Genomic DNA, 17580 nt, shown 5'->3' with positions numbered 1-17580 from the left:
TCTTATATTACGTAATTTTCTTATTCGAATGCCAGAACTGTGGCGGAAGGGGGTCGAAGTAATTCGACTAAAAGTAGTCGTTGACCTCCTCCCGGAAAACAGGATGGTCAACGACTATTAATTAATACCGGTGTACTATTAATATTTGAAAAGTGATCCGTGTTGGATAGGTTGTGATGGCACGTAATCGAAGTTGCTAACCTTAACGTCCGAAAGACTTCATATAAGACTTGTTTAAATAAATAAATAAAAAATTTTGTAAAAATGCGAGAATAATTGCTTTTGTGTGATGATAAAGTGTTTATATTTCGGCAACAGATTGTATCAAGTATATGGGAAATATGTTCTCGTTTATAGAAAAATTGTAGCTACAATTTTAAAAAATTGTAGCTTATAAATTTCTCTTATCTGACTGTCCTTCCTTAATCTCAAGAACGGAGTTAGTTAGATAAAAGTCGAGACCGGATATGGAAATCTTAGGGGTGAGAGGCCCGATTAACTAAAGACGAACTTCCGATGCAAACCGAAGGTCACGTTATTTCAATTCAAAAATTTCCCTGAAAAGAGTTAGACAGATAACCGGCACGATTCAATTGCTAACGGGAAAAGTATGATTTACAGGGGCAAGACCCCCACTAAAAGAATTGAGAACATTGTTACGAAAAGTTGCAGCCCGGCATTGTGACGATGCCACCATAAATAATCGCTCGTTAATAATAAATAATTAGCCATCTGCCGATCCCAGAAACATTTTTATGGAATGCTGGACACTATTTAGGTGTTACTAACATGAAGAAAACCCGGAAAACTCCACGTAATCGGCCCGTTTGCCATGCCCGAACCCACGGTTAACTACCAGAGTTCGATAGTTTTTATACACTGGGCTACTAGCGAGCGCTTAATAGAATTAAGAAAGTATCGTTCAGATATAAAAAAAACCCGAGTTGTTAGATGTGGAAAATTAAACACTGACGATACAGGTTATTCACAGGTTTTCACAGGCTTAAACACTTTCGATTCCACGCAGGCAAGTGCTATATGCTACCTGTCTCAGTAATGATACCGTATATCGCGTCTAGTTTGCGCTATATCATTATCGCAGTAATTAAGTGAATTAATTCTTACAAAAATTGTAAGAATTATATTTAGTTTAATTTTTTTGCTAATAGATGACGCTACGTGTAAATCAGAAAATCGAATGTAGAAAGAAATTAATTAATTTATAGAAATTCAATCGATATTTTGGGGTGAGATGTACGACATTGTCTAAGTTAGAGGTATATGAACGTAACTGCCGAGATTCGTAGCAATTGGTCTAACGGCCTGAGAGTGTATAGCAAACAAACAAACATCCTCATTTACATATTTATGTGTATACATAAATTTAGAGATTTTATTCAGTATGAATGAGACCGTGACATCGAACTAATTGACAAGCCTTATTCTGATCAAACCGAATATTTAATGGGTTTTTGTTTAGTTATTTTAAATAGATTAAATAAAAATAATCTAATTAATTTTATTTAATTTTGAAAAGTAATATGCTGCTTTTTATAATTAAATTGTTATAATTAACAAAAGAATGTACTTTTATTATTTTATATAATATATTATTTATATATCCCGGACGATTGTAATTAAAGTACTTGTATTCAACTCTGGAGAGATGTTTAACTGTTGGAATGCAACTAAATCTCGTATGATGCCATTTCGGGACATGCGGAAGACATTTCTCTAAAAACAAATTACTGTAGTTGCAAGACTCATTGCAAACAACGAATAAGTAGATTCCTTTGTATAAGTACACGCGTTGCAGCCATGTTCCAGATATAACAGTGGCCAAAACTGTTGATTGTCATTCAGCTACGATCATGCTTATCAGCAACAATGGCCATTATGCCATCGTTGCTGAAAGTGCATTTCGTGTAAAGCAGTATTTGTCGAATTTGTGCCACAGAAACCCTCATGTTTTCCAGCAGATTCCGTTGCATTCCTCAAAGCTAGCCTAGCGTAGATTCACAGCTATATTTATCCTTGGATATATGTTTTTCTTATATCTATCCAAGGATATATATATAATTGTATATATATAAACAATTCCCAATGGGCATGTGATATGCTATATGAAGGCCAAAGATACTGTAGATGTTCAACTTTTTTGTAGTAACTTCAATTGTACCCACTTTCGTGCAAAATGTTACGCTGCAAACGGATATTTCAATAATGTGGCTAAGGTTTATCGAGTACATGTTGCAAATTTGGTATCCTTGAAACACAGTATCATACGGCAATCCAGACAATCAATTACGACCGCTATTGAATAAACTGTTCATTGTCTTCATAGAAATATAATTTAATTTTATATTGTAAAACTATGTTTTACAATTTAATATGTTTTTTGCCATGTGATAATTTGTATTGTTTACAAAACAACATAGAAGTGTCCTCAAAATTATCTCTAAAGCATGGTTAAATTTTGTGCTAGAATTGATTGAAGAAATAGAATAGTATTGACAGAATAAGGAAATGCAGCACTAAGGCAATCTTCAAACAGGTAGGTTGCCTCTCAGAAAGATGTTTTTTGAAAAGCTGGCCTAGGCGTTAGATAGATGAAAAAACACGAAAAACTCTACGTGATCAGTCCATCGGTGAGGCGCGAACTCACACCAACAACCAGTGTTCAGTGGTTCTGTCCACTCAGTCACAGGTAGGCACATTTGCACAACTAAGTGCCATCAGACAATGAGAGCAATTTGAATTAGAATACAATAGCAAAGGAAAACGTATTTCCGTAGATAATGAAGATGAATGTAATAGTAATGCATGTGAAAATAATTCTTTAAAAGGTGATAAGAGTAATAATGCAAGTGTTTATGAAAACTTTTCCGTTATACGAGCAAGAGGAGAAAATCTTTTCGTGTGGCTATAGGTTAGCCATATTCTCTTGACACAAAAATAAAAAATATAGCTAGAAATTTATCTGAAATAAAACCTTATTTTCCAATTTCTGTAGACAAATAAAATGATAAATTAAATTAGAAGTATTTAGAAGCAATAAGTAATCTGATAGCTAATGAACTTTCGAAAAACTGTTTTAAAGCAATCAGAGAAAAAAATAAGAGGCAAACCACACGTAGACGAAAGTGTTAGATTTCAACGAAATAAACATCGAACCGCTCGTATACAAATGCCAAGGGGTACACTAAATGCAGTACAAAAAAGACAGAATAAACACCTTCGGATACAGAAGCGACAGTGGCCTACTCGGTTATAGTTGTTCGAAAACTTCCTGAACTTACATAATAAATACTGTGCAAGGTTGCAAGGTATAATATGTTGGCATACTGTACTGTACACAGGTTAAGAACTTATGCTAAAATCGTATTAGGGGGACGTTCGGCTATGACGTTCAGAGTGCAATCACGCTCACTAAGGCATATCGAAACAGAATGGAATTGTTAATGTCTGTCTGATGTGGCCAGGTTAGTAAATGTCATCGTAGGTCTATAGTCACGTTTTGGTCGCCATCAGAGGCAGGGTTTTTTCTTTCATTCGTATCTTGTTTTTGAGATGATCTAGAAAATTTTGCAAATTTCAACTGCGGATGAGCGCATGTTTATTTTAAATTATTAATTTTAATCATTATGTGTATAAACTACATATATTTAGCTTAATATTCCTGCTTTTCGTTTGATTTATAATATGCTGTTAAACCAGCAAACAAGCAGGTTTAACCACTGAGCGGTAGGTAATACCCGAAATGGTTGGGCATTCCGCTCGATGGATAAGCATTTGAAATAAAAAATGAAATTGTGAAAGATTCTTTAAACATATTTTACTAATAAAGTTTTGATGTTTGTATAAATTTGAGTGTGTTATTTTAATTTTTCTTAGGGGCGCGGCATTATTCTATTTTCTCCCAACACTAATACGTAACAGATAATATAAGTGATGTAAAGAAATGAAAATATTGTGTTCAACAGTTATAAAGGTAAATGGCTATAAAGGGAGTTATTAGGCTTCAAAGTGGATGAACGAAATCACACCTTTCCCATACACTAACATCCAGACATACAGAAAAATCTCAACTTTGCATTTCCTGACGTTTCAAGGTCCCGAGCCTGTAAAAATCTTATAGATTATTTTTTAGCCGATTGCTATACTTTTTATCTGTTATGTAAAACAGTTGGGAAATAACTTATTACTGTTTATAAGACTTGATTTGTATTATGTAATATTTAAATATATTTGTATATATACAATTGATTTTATTAATAAGAAAACACTTGAAAACAACCTTGGCCCAAATTACTCGTGTTCGTGGCTGTGGGCCGGAGTTAGCCGTATATAGTACGTATGTCGCGTACTACCCATCCCTGCTTTAATCTATGGCAAAAATTACCAAAAAAATAGTATACAGAACATGGATTTAACTTATTTTTCTAATTTTCTTCTTCCAATTTTCCATTTACTTTGGAGTATCGTTGAATTTATATGTTTACTTTCCTCATTACTTGTCTTGTTACTTGTTATTATTACCAGTTGTTATTATTAGTCGCGAAGGAAGCAAATGTAATTTAAACACACAATAATTGCATTTTTCTAAGAAAAATGTTTTCTATATTTATAGAAGGGAGAAAAGATCAATACAAGAGGTTACATTTTTTGAAAATTATGCATAATTATTTAATCGACGTTTGTGTTAATCTTTAATCTTAGACGACACTATGACCATTGGCCTTTTCCAAGTGTCAAATAAATACATATATAAAACGTAGCCAAACAGAGGAACAATAACGATAATAAAAAAAGAAAAAAAACCCACAACTCAAAACTAAATACAATTCAGTTATTTAACTATTAATTTTGCTATAGGCCTATTGTAGTAATGTTGATAAATAACATTACTGTTAAAGAGACAATAGAACTTCTTTTGAAACAGTATTTTTTTCAATGTTTTTTAGCGGATGACCTTGTACGTTTTAACGTTATAAGATACACAGGGAAGCAATATATAGTCTTCAGGGACAGTGGTTTATTGGTTAAATATATCTCATAAGACGATTTTGTTGTATTTGTAGGCGGTTTACGATATAATTGGTCGCGGTTCCCAGATGACAATACCGTATTGGATTTTTGATTCGATGCAAGGGTGATATAGTCGTTTAACCGTATTAATATTTTAAAAAGTCTTGTGTTTTTCTTATAATTCCGGTGAACTTACGACAGTCTTAGATTGTCTATGTGTCTATCGTATCTGAGTTTATCGTCTATCAATATGCCAAGATATTGTTTACTTTTTCTATCGTCTTTTCATTTATTTCTATTTGAAATATATATCGATATATATTTCTAACAGATCAATTAGATAATATAAATTAGACAATCTATTCTTGAATAATTGAGGACTACGTAATATGTATTAGCCAATTGTTTATCATTATTTTAGTTTAATAACGATAAGTAATAATTAAACGAATTCAGTTTCATTAAATAAATATCAAAAATCTAACTTTAAAAAATTAATAATACTTTGTTTCTTATTATTAAAAAAACCATAACAATTCAAATTTCCAACAAATAAATTTTACTCGTTATTGATTGGGTTTCTTCGACTCTTTCGTTGAGTAAATTTGTCAATGATTAACTCGATATCTAACTTTTCCACAGTTTCTATGCATAACATGGCACTATTTTCCGCTATATTATGGCATAGATAGCTTTCTATTCTTTTTGAACGTGAAAAAAAACGTTTATTTGTACAATTTGAAGCATTTGTGCATAAAAAAATTCTTAACATTAAGATAAATGACGTGCAAATCTTCATTCTGTAAACATTGACAGAGCGCAATCAAGGCTTGGCGCTCTGTCAATGTTTCGCGAATTTAACGCCACAGTGAGAATATAAAGATAAGATTTAAGACGTAATATCTCATTTTAAAATATTGATGATCATTCAGCCTTTTCCTTCCGTCACTGGTTATTTTCTTTCGCAATTAATATAATTAATCCGCAATAACATTACGTTGACACTTGCGGATGATAAAAATGTTTTAACAATAATTGTGACCGTAAACAAAGATTTATGGCGCTGAAACAACGCGTTATGAATCTTTCAAACATTAAACATAATAATTATTATATTTATAAGATTAATTATTTATATTATAAAGGAAATAATCTTGAATTTCTTCGTATAAATATTATTAACCATTAATATGAAGTAATTTATTTTTTATTGCGCTGTTTGTTGTGAAAATGATTTTATGACTTAACAACGCTATAAGAATCGTGTTATGATGTATGAAATGTTTTTCCCCCACCTTTGAGATGCATAAATACCTTGAGAATTTACGCATAAAAACGAAACATCTTACGTTCGTGTATAGTACTTTATACATAAGAAAAATGGCTCTTAATTATAGCGATTTTTTTTCTTTTTTATAATGAATATTTTCTATGAATACATCCTCAAAATGTGCAAAAAAAAAGTACTTTTTACTATATAAGATATTGTTAAAATTACTTAAACAAGTGTTAAGTATGATCTACTAATGTGCTACATCGTTATTATATTATTATTTAACAAGGGGGAAATCAGTATTAAAGCATAAATTTTGTTAAAAACATTTTAAAAAGATACAAACTATTAAATTTATTTAAATATTTTAATTAGATAATAGAACTTTGTAATACATTTTCTGTACACAAACGTAAGATGATAAATTAAATAACAATAAATAAATACTTACAATCTCGAAAAGTAAAGCATACGATAATTCTGAGATTTCGTATTGTAGATTATAATATTTTTTTGAAAATAATTACTCAATTTATTCGAAAATAAATGGGCTATTTATAACAAGCCCCGTGATTCGTCAAAATATATTTGCGGTTTCTGTAATGAATATGATTTCCAAACACCTGTTATTTGTTAAATCTGCTTTTCAAAATAGATTTTCATTATATAAAATAACTATTTAAATACTAGAATCATATAATAAATTTTTCTATTAATTTTTAACTTGATTTACTTAAACAGGTCATAAAACTTAAATAAATATATAATAGTTTTTCAACAGGTCATAAAACTTACATTTTATTAATTAATTTTTCAGATATTTTTATCTAATTCGAAACTTGGGAAATAATATAATACTGAAGCAAAAAACATTAAATTTTTTACAGACATATTGAGAAACACGTAAAATATTAAGAAACGCATTAACAACAGTAATTTTATCGGTAATTATATGTTTTAGATCAAACAGGAAAAGTTTTAATAATATTTCAAAGTAGGCTTATATTGTTTGTTGATAAAGTACGTTTATATTCAATAATAATATTGTGGTTTACATTTTTAGGGAGTATAATTACTACTATTATATAGACTTGACCTTAAAAAAGACTGTTTATATAACAGTAGTATTTAAACTCACTAAAAAAAACAATACTTTCAGGACTCGTAATTCGATTTAAAATACATCCTTTACACGGATTTAAGTAGTGTAAATCGGATTATGAAGACTCCTTTGCGTGATGAAATGTTCTGTAATTGATATTCGATAATTATGTTATTGTAAAGAAAGTGATTTATTTAAATTGTCACTCAGAGGCGCCCGTACATTGGGGTACTTGGGGCGAGTGCTCCCCTTTTCGTCTCGGTTGCCCTTTTTCTAATCCCCAATGGGTCCCAAACAACAGAAAATTCGTGAATTCTAGCCTAATCTGCAAATATAAAAGAAACTAGTAAACGATATTTGTCGATTGACCCATGCAACTTCATCTTATGCTGACCAAAACCCCATTCCTTGTTTTGAAAGTCAAGTTAGTCCCGAGTGCAACCAAGTCACCTTTTGGGAGCTCTGATTCGACGTTGAATAGTAGAGTTACGTACTAAATGTTGTGCTATTCAAACACATCAGAAAGTGATAAATTAAGACTTTTGGTTATTTGAAAAACCATTAAGCCTTGATGTTTTAAGGAACAGCTTAGAAATTCTATATCATACTGTACCAATAAGAATGCATGAATAATTTTTTCTTCACTTAGGCATACGTAAATTTGATGAATAGCTTTATACTATTATGAAGCGAATTTTCTCCCTAATGAGACCACACCCAGTGGTATTGCTTACACTGAGTAGGCCCTACGAGTAATGTCAAAGGGGTTCTTGCAATAAAAAATCAGTGGCCGCGTTAAAAGGACTGCAAATATAAGGTCATGTTAATACACTCGCGCATTAAATAATCGAACTACGTCTTTAATTTATATATAAAAATGCTCATCTTTTGCATACTTTTCGAGACTGCTAACTGCTATACTTTTAAACCAACTGATAAAATGTTCAAATTGATGTGCAAAGAAAATTTGTACAAATAAACATTCTGTCGAAATGCCATTATGCTTCTACATGTACAAAATATAGGTCAGTGCAACTGGACACAAAATTCATTATGGAAATTTTGAATTGTGCAATTGGAATTCCATATTTGTGCAGTAATTAATTGTCCGTTTCTGGGTTTCGTGAGTATTTCTTTCTTCTGGTTATGTTAAAGTTGAAATTATTTGAAAAAAATTAAATTTTTAGATTATGTCTATTCAAGGTTTGTTTTGTACAACATATTTTAAGAAAGAAGTAAAAACTTCATTATGAAGTAGTGTCTAAAAATACTTTTGTAAGAATGAGTCACAGATAAAAAGTTTAAGAATTCCGACATTGGAAATCTAGTTAAATGTTTGGTATAGGGCGTAAATGTAGCGGATCGAGATCAAAGTCTATAAACTCGAGGTCTGGATACGATACCATAATGCATTGCAGCAGTCGCCATATTGGTTCCTTTGTGATGGTGTATATGTTTTTTTGTATAATGAATATGGCTTTGTTTTTATCGATCTCAATTAACTGGATTAAATGATTTGGTGTTTGGCACCGAATTGTCAAATTTCGTCTGCAAAAGGCGTGAGATTGTTCCCTTTTTCTCTCTGAAAAAAACCAGAAGAGTTAAATAGCTTCAATATTGCAGAAGAGTCAAGTGTAAACAACTGAGAATTCGAGGCTATGTGAGATTAGTGGATAAAATAATGTTGAAAATATAAATTTACAAAATGTTTGCAATAACTTTCGTAATCTAAGGTAACTGAATTTTTTCGATACATTTCGAGGAGTCACAATTTAAAGTTAAAAGTGTAGACGACAGAAAATTGCTGCTGAACATAAGAATAAATGTGTGAATTATTTTAAATATCATAAATAAATGTCGATATGTCATCTCTTTGTTTTACATTATATTTCTAGTTACAATATTTGGTAAATTTTAAATTTAGTGGATAAAACTTTATGGATAAAACTTTAAGATAAAACTTTAAACTTTAACTTCGGTTTAAGATGAACAGTAATGTTCATCTTAAACCGAACAGTAAAACACAGACGATGAATTTGCTTCAGAGTTTGTAAGCAAAATCTAGCCATGTACACAATACTATAATGCCCAAAATCTTCACTAAAAATGATAAAATGGATGAAAACTGCATATGGTAAATAGAATATATCTTTGTACTGTAATCTGTTAATCTTCGTTAAAGAATTATACCTGATTTACATAAATATAGGCAAGGGAAGTAGCCTAAAAAGAAAGGTCGACTCCACTATGTGGATCATGTTCCTATGATGATGAAAGAGGACGACAGAAAAGACAAGAATACTGTATTCGTATTGGTCTTTAATACTGTGTATTTTTACAACGTATTTTTAAATAAATTCATTAAAGAAGTTTCAGATTTTGAATTTCAAAATAAAATCTACCCTTCTACTACAAAAGCTAATATCATTCACTTTTTCAATTTAGAAATAAAATGTAGTGTCTTTGTACTGTATTTACAGAATCCAGTACAAAGTTTTGACTGAAGAAGTTCGGGTTATTCAATTGGTTAATAGTGTTTGTAATTAGAATATTAAAACATTTTTTCTTGGATTAGTACCAATCTGTTGCCCGTGTTTGTAATAAAGTTTGTTTTCTAACAGGTTGTATAACAACATAATATGATTTATTAAACAGAATAAATCTGTTATAATACGTTGTTTGTGGATTGGAAACATACTTTAAAATTTAAAATAAAATACAGTAATTGAAATGAAAACTTTCAATCGTTTAAATTAATATTTTATAATAATTGAGAATATAATACAGATTACATATCTTTAAATGATTAATTGTGTTTCTTAATAATCATTTTATTATAAAATAGACAACAAAATAAATGAAGTTGATTTTTCTATTTCTTAGTATTGTCTACTGTTTAATAAATTTTTATAAATATGCTTATTTAATTCTGTATAAAAATAATTAAATTTAGTTTATATGTATAACTTCCTTCATTTAGGAACTCTTATTATCTCTTGCAAACACTTTTGAAGATTTACTTCATTGTACAGTTTGAGAGAAAGGCTTTCTTTTAACTTAATCTAATTTTATTTTATAAAAATGTTTATTATGATGCTCCTATTTGTAGTTCGTATAATGAAAAACTGCATGGGAATATAGAAAATTAAATATATTCTTATTTTAACAAAATTCCAAATTTCTTCTCTAATTTTGCATTTCAAAACTAAATAAAATTATCCTTGTATCGTATAAACCATTGACATAGCTTTTTATTTTGAAACCTATTTAGTTAAAGCATTTAATTACATGTCAAAGTAACCTCTAAACGAAAAGATACTTTATTTGAAATTATAAAAGGAATTCCGTGGCTTGAACTCGAAGGAACTTACAGTTTACTGCATGAAATATTGACTTTAAAACTAAGGAACCAATATGGCGGCTCTATAAGGAACATTATTGTCCTGACTTCGCGTTTATGGACCTTGATCGAGATAGCTATACTACGATAATTTTAAGTGAAATACTGTACGATGATTTCAAGGAACGGATACGGTAATTTTCTCTCGTTAGGCCGGCAACCTCAAAACTCGTTTTTTTGCAAGGGCATCAGTAAAATGGCGACGATGTAGCACGCCGGCAATCTGTCGAACGTAAAGAAAATTCCCAAAAAGCCGAAAAAATATAATAATAATAAATTAGGGAAGTATAAATAAAAGGAAGGAAATGTTAATAAAGTAGTTTCGTTTCTTTTTCGTTTTACTTTTCTTTAACTTTATTTCGTTGTAAACTTCATCGGACTTTCTAATTTTGCACGAACGTAACTAGAAAGAAGACAAGGAGAGTAATCCTGTAAGCGAGTGAGCTTGGTTCTCTTGGTTTTCCCCTCTTCTCTCGCATTTCTCTCATCAGTATAAACGTAGCCTTATAGCGGATGCTAAACATACAATACAAGAGGGAGTACTGTGTTTATTTATTCCACGGTAATTGGATTACCTTTCTTTTTGCTAAAGACGCTAAGGCAGGAGCTCAACCTACTATAAGGCTACTCAAGGCCTGATACGCGTAGTTTGTTTACACTGACATGTTTTGTCATTATCCTTTACAGCTCACATAGCCTTCCTCAGGAAAAGACTAAAGCCTCTGCACTAAGGTCACCATAACTTCATTCACCATAATAAAAGAAAATTTTATTTCCATTCGTCTTATAATTTATAAGTTTTGCTTCTCTTTGACACACTCATTTTGTATTGAAATTGTCTAGGGCGCAATAAAGCAATTTCTAAAATAACAACATAGACAAAAAGAGTACTCTCCATTATGTCGTGTTTTATTGTTCAGTATCTGTATGTGTTCTCTTCACTTTACCACAATCAAAAACAAAGATTCGTTGTATCACACATTGCAGCGCTAACAATCCGTAGCAATAGTTAAAAGATTGTGACTTTTGATAGACACTTGGCAATCTGCATTTGAAGCAAATTATATCACAAGCTATACAGTATAAGTAAATTCTTGTTTTCTAGACAATTTGAAAATAATTTTTCGGCTGTTTAATGCCATTTGTTTAACTGACATTTGCTATTGTATTAGATCAATGACAAACGTGGAGATAAAATCAGTACAAATGGTGGAAAAAGTGAAAATAAAAAGAGACTTTCCTGTTAAAAAAAAAACTCAAAAATTCCTAGGAATCGGAAATAAATTTAAACATCCGTTTCCCGGGAAAAATAAAAGGTCGGAAAAAAGTACTTTTTTTCCATAAATTACAATTAATATTGCATTAGTCACAGCTTATTAGGAAATAATTTTTCTTGTCTATTCATTTTGTCTAGAAGCAGGAAATTACAGATTCATAGATATGATATTAAAATTTACAATACTTGAACTGTATTATTTATTTGTTTTCAATCGAATATTTCTGTAAGTTAAATGATGTTTCAGATTTCAATAATCGTTTATTTATTTCAGTAATATTTCTTTTATAAATTCGTGTTTAAAAATAAATTATTTATCTTTGAATTAGACTAGATCCTTTCGTACGAAACTAAGTAACAATTCTAAATTTTGTTCATTTTGGATTAATCTGGATTAATTAGAATGAATGGGTAACAAAACATCAGTTTCAATTGCAAATTAAAAATACAATATAACAAACCTAACCTAACCTATTCGAATCGCGAGAACCCAAATCCCTTGAGACAATAAGAAAATCCTTTACTTCGCGACAATCAAACCAATTTTAATTGTGATATTTCTTTAGTTTAGAGATTTTTAAAAAAAGAAATCCAGTAAAATTATTGTTTTTGATTTAATATCGTGTAATTTTGTGTAAGGAGATGCGGCATTGTAAATTTCTTTTTTCAAATAAACAATTAACAATCTGTAGAAGAAATAAAAACTACGAGCAATTATTTGTTTGACATTGTCACAATGCCGAGTTTCAATTTTTAATCGTATTTTTTTATTATTTAATTTAAAATATATGCTCTTCACCTCAAATTAGTAGTGGCTTGCCCCTGTATATCATACTTTTCCTTTAACAATAGAATCGTGCCAGTTATCTATCTAACATTCCAACTCTTTTGAGGAAAAATTTAAGAATTAAAATAACGGGACTTTCGGTCAGTATCGGAATTTATTATATTGTTAATAAGGGCCTCTTGCTCCTACGGTGTCCAGATCTGTTCTCTAATTGCATATATCTATCAATATTCTCGAGATTAAAAATGGACAGACTGACGGACGACAATGGGAATTTATAGGTGTACAATTTTTTCAAATTGCAGCCGAATAATTTTAATTGGATATATATATCGGTAGATTATTTTACGTTATTATTGTAATTATTCATAAAGTAAATTATTTAATTTCAATTCAATTTACATAAATTTGTATTTTTGCAAAATTTTATAATCCACTTATACCTTTTTAAATTAAATATTGATCTGCATCATTTTTCTATGCATAATTTTGAATGTCTAAAGCTTAGGCATATATCAATTTTTTTAATCATTACATATAAAATTTTTATAAAATTTATATATATATATATATATATATATATATATATTCGACAGTCCAAAAAAGATTAGATAATCCCTCGAGATATATATACCTGTAGTATATTTTATCTAATACAACAGTAATGCCTTAATTAGCGTTCTGAAAGTATTTGTATTTAAGGAAAATTCACAAGATATGTTGTACTTCTATCAGTCATTGTTTATCCACAGTATGGATATACAGTTGAAACTATTGTTTTTAAACAGGTAATTGATTCTGGATATATAAAACATACAGATCTGGAAGTGACTTTTTTTTTTATAAAGCATTAAAATGCTTCATAAATTAAAATTAAATCGAAATAATTTTTGTACTTTTATTTTTAATGAAAATACGGTACAATATATTGTTGTTTTTAGTATATTTATCGTTTTAGCGTGTAATTTAATGTGTACTCTAGAACAGTGTTTTCCAACCTTTTTTGTGCTATGCCCCACCTAAGCCTTTTTAAAATTCTTATGTCTCCCTAACATATACACTTAATTGCCACACTATTTTGTCGTAACCACGATAAAACCTGATCCTTTCATCAAAGTCTCTTGCACTTTCCAGTCGTTGCCAAATGCGACCTGGAACACCACAACTCATGTCTGTCCACCTCAAGGTCTGGGCAAAGAATGTCCTTTCTCCTCTTTCACCGGCATCAGGGCTTCGTTCATCTCTTTGTTCTCAGTGGTTCCCAGAATTGTTAATCCCACCCCAAGGGAAAAGGGTTATAAAGGAAAGTTCTAAAAGGAAAGGGAAACAAAGAACAGAGAAAACTAAAACTAACTTAAATCAATATTTACAATAAATATAGCATACAGCGGCTATATGGTTAACTTAAACTTCGAACGAGTCCATTTTCGAATTTCCCCCCTTAAAAATCAAATTGCCCACCTGTGGGGCGTGGGCCCCACGTTGGGAAACAATGCTCTAGAAAGTAAAATAATAGTAGACACACCCTTCCTTTAAAATTAATTTAAATGATAACAAAATGAGAATCCTCGCAGCAATTCTGGTTCTACGTTATTGATTTTTTTACATTCAAACTGAAAGATTCAAGAAAAAAATTAACTCATTGATTAAGCTGACTAATTTAGCTTATACTAAGAATATATTCATAATTCTGATTATAGTATTTAAATAGGTTTATATCGATTTATAAATTTTCTATTTTCTTATGAACTAGATATTTAATAATGTTTAAAGAAGAGAATTTATTTGGAAAATGATTTACAAAATCAATAATAGAAAAAAATAAGTAGGTTATCCGATGGTAAATGGTTCTTAGAAACTGAAATAATCACATATTTAATGAATGTATTCTTTTTTATTCTAACTGTCCAGGCAATTAAAACTGTTTACATCAATATAAAATTAATTTTTATCTAATGGGTGGTATTGATACATGGACACTTCGTTTAAAATTGCCTATTTACATATATTTACAACGCGTATCGGCATATGGAAGAACCAGAAATAAAGATGTAAAAAAGCCTTGTCTCTCTTAACACACCTAGTAGTAAATATAAATACAAATTATGATAACTATTAGAACCTTTTTTTTTAAATAGTAATAAATAAATAAAATATTATCATCATCACCACTTCATAAGATACAAATAAGATAAATATCTAAAATCTGAGAAAAACCTATAAATTTCTAATAAAGAGATTCTTTCATCGATGCATATCACGAGAGATATTGAAGTTCTTTGATGCCATTGTATTGCAAGAAAATTTCCGTTATCAACGTACACTTTCACAGGCTTTGGAAGGAAATAAAGGAAAGAGAAATATTTCAAATGAAATTTTTAAAAAATTCTTCATCGTGAAAATCCACTTCGACTTCAGAAAGATTTAAAATTTTTATTTTTTCTTTTAAAAAACCGAATATCTTTATTTTGTATAATAGTAGTCTAAGCAATTAGTTTATTAGTTTCATTTATAATGCTTATATGAGTTTATAACGTTGAAAGTAATACAGTGAGCTTTTTATTGTCTGAAAATGATAATAAATAACATTATAGCATGATTTTTCTTCTCATGAATTCACAATAGATGGCGCCGCTAACTGAGGCATTAAATTGTTTTTATGTATGTCACACTTATTGTTTTCAGTTGTATTTATGTACATATATATTATATAATATTATTATTAATTTTTTCCATTATATATTGAATAATCGAGCGTACTATTTATTTATCACTCATATCAGAATAGTTTCTTTTAATAGAAACTTATATTCCTTTATATATATATATATAAAAGTAAAGATAAGGAAATTAGAATATCGATCAAACCAAATTTAACATTAACATTTTCATACTGGTTTCCTTTTCCTTTATTTAAGTAAATAATTTCCGTTTGGATACATTTAGTTTCAAATCTGAAAATGTTTCGCTGATTTTTTTAATGCTATTTTTAAACCTTTAAAATCATATAAACAGACATTTATAATATGCATAAAATACAAATAAAAATATTTACATTTCATTCGCTTAACATCTAAATTATAAAATAAAAACAAAATTTTCTATTAAAACTTTCGTATTCATTTTTAAAAAGAATACAATTAAAATAAATTATTAATAGAAATATAATTATTTTATTGTGTTTTAATGGAATAATTTAAATTTTCAATATGCTTTTGGAAAATATAAAAAAAAACGTAGATTATTTTTTTTTAATATAAACAGTTTTTACTTTATAAATCCACGTGAAAAATACATTAATGAGTTTAATGACAATTTAATTATATAATTATAATAAATGCATTAAAATATACTTTGCAATATTAAAAAAAATTAAAGATTCTATTATAAAAACGATATATTTTTGTATTAAATTGGAATCACAAACAGGAAAGCATGGTTAAAATATTAGAATGACGTCAATTATATCAGGAATATCCTTTAATATTGATAACTTACTTTCCAAGAATGATGTTACTATCAATTCTGTTTTAAGTTAGCAATTGAAAAATATATATATTTTTTCTTTATTTTATTAGAGATTATAATAATAACAAGCATAATAATAATAATAATCTTTCAAAAGTCGTTTAAAATTACATTTTACTTTAGAGAAAACTGAGTAGGTTTATATATTTAATATGTACTAGTTGTGCAATTTAATCGCATACGAAATTATCATCTAAAGCAATTAATTAACATACTCAATTGTTTTAAATATAATTTAAATGTGATCTAAATATAATTCTGTAATGAAAAGTAAAGTAACCTTTAATTCACAAGACTTCATTTTATAATACAATGCTGTATACATGTATAAGAATTTTCTAATTAATTAACAAAATCAAGTTACAAAGTCAGTCTCTTATCCCCTTTTTCCTATTAATTTAACTAACCAGAAATACATTTAAGTAAATTTCAATTTTCTTTATAAAAATAACTTAACAAGCCTAATACAACAGGGATTAATTATATAATTAATTAATATAAATAAAACCGATTAAACTTTATGAATTCCGTGATATTTATTAATATATTAATGAAAAGTGCGTATATTCATAACTGCTTTTGTATTGGTTAAAATTGTAAATCTACTAAACTAATTATCTATAAAGGAAATTCTGAGTTAGACTATTAGTGACTATTAATCAATCGACCAAATGTTGTCTCCTATAATCGAGAAATATTTATAATAAAGGTTCATTTCTATATTTCTTATTTATTCACTTGATCAAATATTCTATATAGAAATATCAGTAATATTTGAACTATCAATTAAAAAATTACGATGCGGTAGATCGAATTCAAACTCAAATTCTGTATCGAAATAGCAGATTCCTTATTTCTCAGTAATGAAGTAGATAGGTCTATTGTATTATTAACAATGTAACAATTCACTATTACATTTCATGATTTTATCGATTAGTTCTTTTATATTGAATTATGATATGATTCATCTACATTTGTTTTTAATAAAATAAATCAATTTTAAATATGTATACAAAAATTTGATAATTGTTTCATGGATTATAACCTATAGGAGAAAGTTGGGTAATGATGCTCAGAGTGCAATCACTCTCACTTAGGTATCTGGAAACAGAATGGAATTGTAAATGTCTGATTGATGTGGCCAAGTAGTAAATGTCATCTTAAGTCTATAGTCACGTTGTGGTCG

The sequence above is a fragment of the Centruroides vittatus genome, unplaced genomic scaffold, assembly GCF_030686945.1.
Source record: "Centruroides vittatus isolate TY-2023 unplaced genomic scaffold, ASM3068694v2 contig_1457, whole genome shotgun sequence".
Classification (NCBI taxonomy): Eukaryota; Metazoa; Arthropoda; class Arachnida; order Scorpiones; family Buthidae; genus Centruroides; species Centruroides vittatus.
This window is presented reverse-complemented; position numbering follows the sequence as displayed.